The sequence below is a fragment of the Nansenia antarctica genome (genome assembly GCF_963989245.1).
Source record: "Nansenia antarctica genome assembly, chromosome: 14".
In the NCBI taxonomy this organism is placed as follows: domain Eukaryota; kingdom Metazoa; phylum Chordata; class Actinopteri; order Argentiniformes; family Microstomatidae; genus Nansenia; species Nansenia antarctica.
The window spans coordinates 29,636,680-29,644,328 of NC_137684.1; positions in this window are offsets into that span (position 1 = coordinate 29,636,680).

Genomic DNA, 7,649 nt, shown 5'->3' on the forward strand with positions numbered 1-7,649 from the left:
ATGAGGCAAGATACAATTGAGCAATACAATAATAGAATGGTACAAAAAGTATAATGTTGTGTCCGTGTATATGCATTTATCATTATAATCTAATAATCATCTACATTTTTCCACATCAGGAACATTGCCCGCATCCGACCCTCCCTGTCCTTTTCCGCTGCTGAAACACTCATCCACGCCCTCGTAACTTCCCGACTCGACTACTGCAACAGCATCCTCTACGGTTTGCCTAATAACATCCTAAACAAATTCCAATATGTCCAGAACTCTGCTGCCCGTCTGCTCACCTCCACTCGCCGCCGTGACCACATCACCCCTGTCCTCCAAAACCTACACTGGCTCCCGGTCAAATACAGGATCCAATTCAAAATCTTACTCACCACTTACAAAGCCATCAACAATCTGGCCCCCTCCTACCTTGCTGACCTTGTCCCCCTCCACACCCCCTCCCGTTGCCTCAGGTTTGACGACCAAACCACCCTCAAGACCACCAGGACCAAGCTCCGGACCTGGGGTGATAGGGCCTTTTCAGCCGCAGCCCTTTAGTCTAGGGAACTAGAGTCTACCATGTTGCAGTGATGCTGTGGGGAGTGGGTGAGCTCTCAAACAGAAAAACACTACAAAGGCGGAACTAAAATTAAAGAATTTATTAAATGACAATAACACGTCACAAGGAAACCAAAGGGGACCCTGAACGATGCCAAAATAATGAACGACAGGAAAGCCCTGACTACCTAACCACCCAAGCTCTAAGATACATAGGAAAAGGTTGCCATCCATTCCTAACCTGATGTATATGTTACAGTACATGTGGGAATACGGTACATGTGGAAAAACTAGGGTTAGGGTTAGGTGCTACGTCCACTTGGTACATGCTGGCATGTCTAACCCAAACCCTAATCCTAACCCTAACCCTAACCCTACCCCTAACCCTAACCCTAAGCGTAGCACCCTAGCACCTAACCCTAACCCTAGTTTTCCCACATGTACCGTATTCCCACATGTACCGTAACATATGAAAGGTTTCTACGTGTTAAAGTGTAGACCCATGGGTATCTTACCTATCCCCTTTGGGCCTGTGCGTAGAAACTTACAACGAAAACACTGAGTAGGACTATAGGTTAAACTAGCTATGACCCAAAACAAACACAGCCACAGGACTTTCAATGTAATGTAATGAGTAATGAAGACATTTAAAGGAGTTTAACGAGGTGCAGCTGACCTTTTGATAAAGTATGCAATGATGTAATAAAACTATCACCTGTGATAAAGCGATTGGCGCTATGGGAGATGGCATCCAAAGGTTTAACAGTAGTGGCTGCTGCATTCTGGTAGATGATATCACCATAGGCAGGCACTGGCATGAAGGTTGATTGCACAATCTGCTTTCAGCTGCTCAGAGAAACGTGATATCTATTCCTATAAAAGAAGCCCACCTTAAATAAACGTAACTTTTAATAAGCTCATCTGTATATTTTCTGAACGTCAAGACTTTGTTAAACCAAATGCCCAGGTGTTTAATGGGGACATGTTCAATGAGGGCACCACCCAAAGTACATAAATCAGTTTTTTCAGTGATCTGGTAAATAACATATATTTGGTTTTTCCAGCAATAACCACCAACCTCAGCCCAGCAAATGCTCTCTCAGCGAATACAGACTATAGCTCAGAAAGAGCCTCGTCAATTGTAGGGGCAATAGCAGATACAGTGTCATCAGCATAGGTTACAATTACTTACAGGTAATCCAATATTATTAATGTAAATAGTAAAAAGAAAGTGTTTACCTTATCTGATGGGAGTAGTCATGATTAATTACACTTATCACACGTATTCACGATTAACATGATTAATGATTACTTAGGGAGTAGTCATGATTAATTACACTTATCACACTTACGTCACATAAATACACAAATTCGGTGGAGAAAAAAAACTAGCAAAAACAATTTCTCAACTGTGCAACCACTGTGCAACAACTGCAAATAATGTTGCACGACTTCACATCAGCATTAGTTTTCAAAGCATTTCTAATATAAGTGTATTTATAAAGCTGGCTCCTGATTACAAGCTCCCTATTTGGCGCTTATCACCAAGAGAATTTTATATAATAATCTATCCTCAATGAAAGTATGACGGCTCAACAGAACATGTTATGTACCTAGAGGAACACGCCAAGCAAAGCTTTCTTTGGACCAGCCAGAGGTTGATCTCCTCTGTGACAAATCGACCTGTAATCGTTGTAAGTGACGACTGTATATATATTGTGCATCATCTAGTGAAGCGTCTACATTACCCAACACTATCCATCCTCATTACAGCCCCGCACCACAGCGTGTGTTTGGAGTGGGGATGATAACACGGGCCGTGTGCCAAGGAGAGTCGGGAACACAGAGTCGGGAACTACGGCTCATTTCTGAGAGATTCAGAAATTGGTCACAGCTGTGATGGCATGTGGCTCTCCTCACCACCTCTAATGGCTTATCCAAATACAAGCCTCAGATGAGTGGGGTGGTGGTGGTCCTCTCTCTCTCTCTCTCTCTCTCTCTCTCTCTCTCTCTCTCTCTCACTCTCTCTCTCTGTCTCTCTCTCTCTCTGTCTCTCTCTCTCTCTGTCTCTCTCTCTCTCTCTCTGTCTCTGTCTGTCTCTCTCTCTCTCTCTCTCTCTCTCTGTCTCTCTCTCTCTCTCTCTGTCTCTCTCTCTGTCTCTCTCTCTCTCTCTCTCTCTCTCTCTCTCTCTCTCTCCCTCTATCTCTCTCTCTCTCTCACACACACACACACACACACACACACACACACACACACACACACACACACACACACACACACGCATGGCGTGCGCAAACCTGGTGACCAACTAGAAACATCTGACCTCTGAGTTTGCCAAAAAGGGTTTCTCCCCCAAGTACTAAGTCATGTTTTGCTTTGGATCAAATACTTATTTCCCTCGATCAAATGCAAATCAATTTATAACTTTCATATAATGTGTTTTTCCTGGATTTTTTGGTTGATATTCAGTCTCTCACTGTAAAAACATTTTTTAACCTACCATTTAAATGATAGACCGTTCATTTCTTTGTCCGTGGGCAAACTTACAAAATTGGCAGGGGATCAACTACTTATTTCCCCCACTGTATATATAAGCGCTTTACAATATATACAATATAAATGCATTATTATTATTATTATTATTATTACACACACACACACACACACACACACACACACACTCACATTATACAGACATACCACAGAGACCAAACACTCTGGTTACCTCAGTAGTGCCAAACCAAATAGAGAAATCAAGGATGAGTGATTAGCAGAGGTTGACACTGGCCTTAACTCAGGGAACGTGTTTGACTGGCACGACCAGTCACTGTGCGGTTAGGATAATACGCATATGGCACCAGGACAATCACATCTACCCAAGGCTGGAACCAAACTGTTGTCAGATGGATCGCTGTTATGAAACGCATACTTGTATCGAACTGTTGGCACGACCTTATGACTTGAATGCAAAGTATTGTCTAAAGAAACAGACATATTTCATATTGAATATTATTATAACGTTTTTGTTATATGACATTATTATAGATTATGGGAGATGAACATATTGAATATGCAACTGCCAACCAGGTTGACAGTGAGTGCAGGCCAATTACTACACCGAAATATTGAATAGTGGTATTAGTATACAGTGGAGCCCCTAGACTTTTGGGGGCCCTAAGCAAACAACATTATGGAGGCCCCTGGTAAGGGTCTTAGGCGGGTGACGATGTGGAAATTTTAAATTTTATTTATTTCCCTGACACTATAAAATATAATACGGTTTTACGAAGTTCGCGCATATGCGCGCGCTCGTGTGTGTGTAAGTAAAAAAACAGTCTGAAACAAAGGAATTCATTATAAATGTCATAATGTATTAATTAACAGTCACACACACGTCCGAGTATTTGATCAACAAAGGAGCCATGTGTAGTAACATCAAATTGGAGCAATATAAATAATGAAATATCAACTCACAATGGTGCTTATTAGAACTCTTAACACACTTACATTCTGAAACTGCTGGTGTTTTCACATTCTGAAACAGCAACATTAATATCAAACAGAGCAAGAACAACAAATAAATAAACAAATAAATCAAAAAATCAATAAACAAGTATATTCTGAAACCGCTGGTGTTCTTATTTACATTTTACATGACTCCACTGAGTCTGTCTGTCTGTCTGCCTGCTTGTCTGTCTGTCTGCCTGCCTAAGACATCTTACTTATTTTGCACTCTGCATCTTATTTACATTTTTGCACTCTGCAGTTTCTATCCACTTACCACTATCCTGGTGTCGTTTTTCATTGTCTTCTCGTTTCTTTTTTGGTGACCAGAAATGTGCGATCGCTTCATGATTGCTGCTGACAGTTGAGAGGAGAAGGGGGCGGGGCTAGAAGTCCATTTCAAGCTAGAAGGGGGCGGGGCCCCACTAGGGGGGGGTTTGGGGCATATTGGCGCGTATTTCGATCCAAATAAACATAAGGGTGTATCGGAAAGAGGAACTACATCTGTATATGTCGATATTATAAGCAATTTTGTGGACACTGGCGTACCCTCTTCCGCACACACATCTACCGAGTGAGACACTTTATAGCCTATGTAAAAGTACGAGTAAACTAGGCCTAGTTGTCAAATCCTTATTGTGTGTATGAGTCAGTGGTTGACACTGGTGTAAAGTCATTTCTAAAACACACACTGGACTTTTTCTGTTGTCATGGATGAAAATGCACTTTTTAAGGGAAAGGTGGTTGGCTCTTAAAAGAGCCTTTTTGTGGTTTAAGTGGTGTCACACTTTGAATGTTTACTTCTTCTTTGGGGCTGCCTTCTTTGCCTTGGGCTTGGCTGATGTCTACGGGCCATTTAGACGTTGTTTAGACGCTGGGGTACTACCCCAGGGGTAGCCACCAGTGGACATACGAGCGGTGAGCTTCCTGGGGTCTTTGCCACCGGTGGACATACGAGCGATTTGGGTGAATTTATTAGCGGTTTGCTTGGTGGCGAGCTGCTTCCTGGCCGCTTTGCCGCCGGTGGAGATACGAGCGTTGAGCTTCCTGGCCGCTTTGCCGCCGGTGGAGATACCAGCGGTGAGCTTCCTGGCCGCTTTGCCGCCGGTGGAGATACCAGCGGTGAGCTTCCTGGCCGCTTTGCCGCCGGTGGAGATACGAGCGTTGAGCTTCCTGGCCGCTTTGCCGCCGGTGGAGATACGAGCGGTGAGCTTCCTGGCCGCTTTGCCGCCGGTGGAGATACGAGCAGTTTTCTTGGTTCTGGCCATGACTCTAACTTCCTTCGTTCAGTTGAAGTATAACCAATCTTAAGAGAACGTTGTACATTTATAAACCCCCAGTCGTGCCCCGATTGGTTGGCGAATATAGACGCGCTCATTGGCTCGTTGTTGCCTCCTTCTCCGGCTGCCATTGGACACGAGCACCGTCCGCGCCGTTGCCGCCACAAATTCAAACACCTGCCGCGCGCTTCCTTTGTTTGGCCCCTCCCCCAAACCGTTGCCTTCAAAGAGATGTCATTCCTATATCTTTTGTCAATGATAATCTATCCTTTAAATTGTTCTTTTTAAAAGCTAAAGCAAGTGTGAAGATACAAAAAAAAGTAATGTAATGTACGATTATATGAATACAAATTAACAAGAACAGTGTAAACACGGTGCAGACACTTATTTCGTCTTTACGGTGTTGTGTTCCATTGGACGTCCTTTAATCTCGCTGCTGTTTGCACACTGTTGTCCAATTTGTCCTCTATTCTTAATCTAAAGTTTCATTACTAGTTGTCCTCTATCCTTAATCTAACTTCATCATTGTTGTCCTCTATCCTTAATCTAAAGTTTCATTACTAGTTGTAAAGGTTCACTACACAAGGAAGGGGTGATGTTTAAAACCTTGTGAAGGACTGAATGTTATTTTGAATGCTGAAGCGGTGAAATCACGAGGATCTTTTCTGCTGCCTAACCCAGTGTATGTATGAATGCTATGTGATCTGCCTCGTACATGACATCGGAATTAGTACTTTTCACAACACGAGACTCACAGCGCAGACAAACAGAGGATGGAGTGATGCATTGCTCTTTCGGAGAGAGAAGTGGTTGGCTCTTAAAAGAGCCTTTGGGGTTGAGGAGGTGAAGTATATATATATATATATATATATATATATATATATATATATATATATATATATATATATATATATATATATATATATATATATATATATATATATATATATTATAGGGTATTGATACAGAAATACAATTTCCAAACGCTTCGAGCAAAATCAGGTTTTTAATTTCCTTTTGATTGCCCATCTCTCGCGTTAGAAATAGGCTAAACGTTGAGCTGCAACGTTTGCAGGAAAAGTGCTGTACAAATACAAGTTATTATACAATTAAAAATGACAACAAACTATAAATAACAGTGCGCGCCAGAAAGGTGGGGCTGAATAGATTCGAGAAAAGCTATACCTGCAGAGAGAGAGAGAGAGAGAGAGAAGAGAGGGAAAGAGAGAGAGAGGGAGGGAGAGAGAGGGAGAGAGAGAGAGACAGAGAGAGAGAGAGAGAGAGAGAGAGAGAGAGAGAGAGAGAGAGAGAGAGAGAGAGAGAGAGAGAGAGAGAGAGAGAGAGAGAGAGAGAGAGAGAGAGAGAGAGAGAGAGAGAGAGAGAGAGAGAGAGAGAGAGAGAGAGAGAGAGAGAGAGAGAGAGAGAGAGAGAGAGAGAGAGAGAGAGAGAGAGAGAGAGAGAGAGAGAGAGAGAGAGAGATGCGTGGGCGAAGCTCAGAGAGGCGGCTCTCACTCTTTCAGAACTTGTGTCAGTGGATCTGGCTGTCAGTGCGTCCGGAGCGCCAGTCGGAGTTTGACGTTCTCTCGTAAAAATCGCACATGGGCGCTCCAGGACTCCAGGACGTGCGCGCTGAATAAACGTTAAGGAGTGGCAGGGAATACAGTATTTGTCGCCAGCGCAGGAGAGCGAGCGGTGAGTCCAGTCCTTGATTCTTGTCGGGTTCCAACAGTGTAATGAATGCGAGTTATTAATTAGGTTAAACTACCATAGCCTACCTAACACCAATTCTGGATTTTTAACAGAGATCAGATTTGTCTGAAAGGAATTTAACTTAATGTGACTTCTTAACACATTTCTTATCACATGTTCTTATCACATCTCTACTACTTCTATCTCTGAGATCAGATTTGTCTGAAAAGGAATTGAAAGTATGTGACTTCTTATCACATTTCTATGTTCTTATCACTACTATCTTATCACTACTATCTCTACGTCTATCTCTGATAACCTTTTCCTCCTTTCATCAGAACTGCAACCCACAGCGATGGAAACGGCGGCTTAGGGGAAACTCCACTGAATCACACTTTGACTCAGAGCAATGCCATGGCATCAGACACGCGCCCCCCCCATCTCGGCTGCCAAGAAGAGGTGGTGATGACTCCAAGAGCGTGGGAGATCTTCATCTCCTTCTTTTCAATCCATCCTTCTCTCTCTCCACACTGAGGAAGGACAGCTCAGCGTCACAGACTCACCCCCCACCCCCCCACCCTCCCCAACATCCCACAACAACACCCACATCCATCCCTCCGACTCAAAACG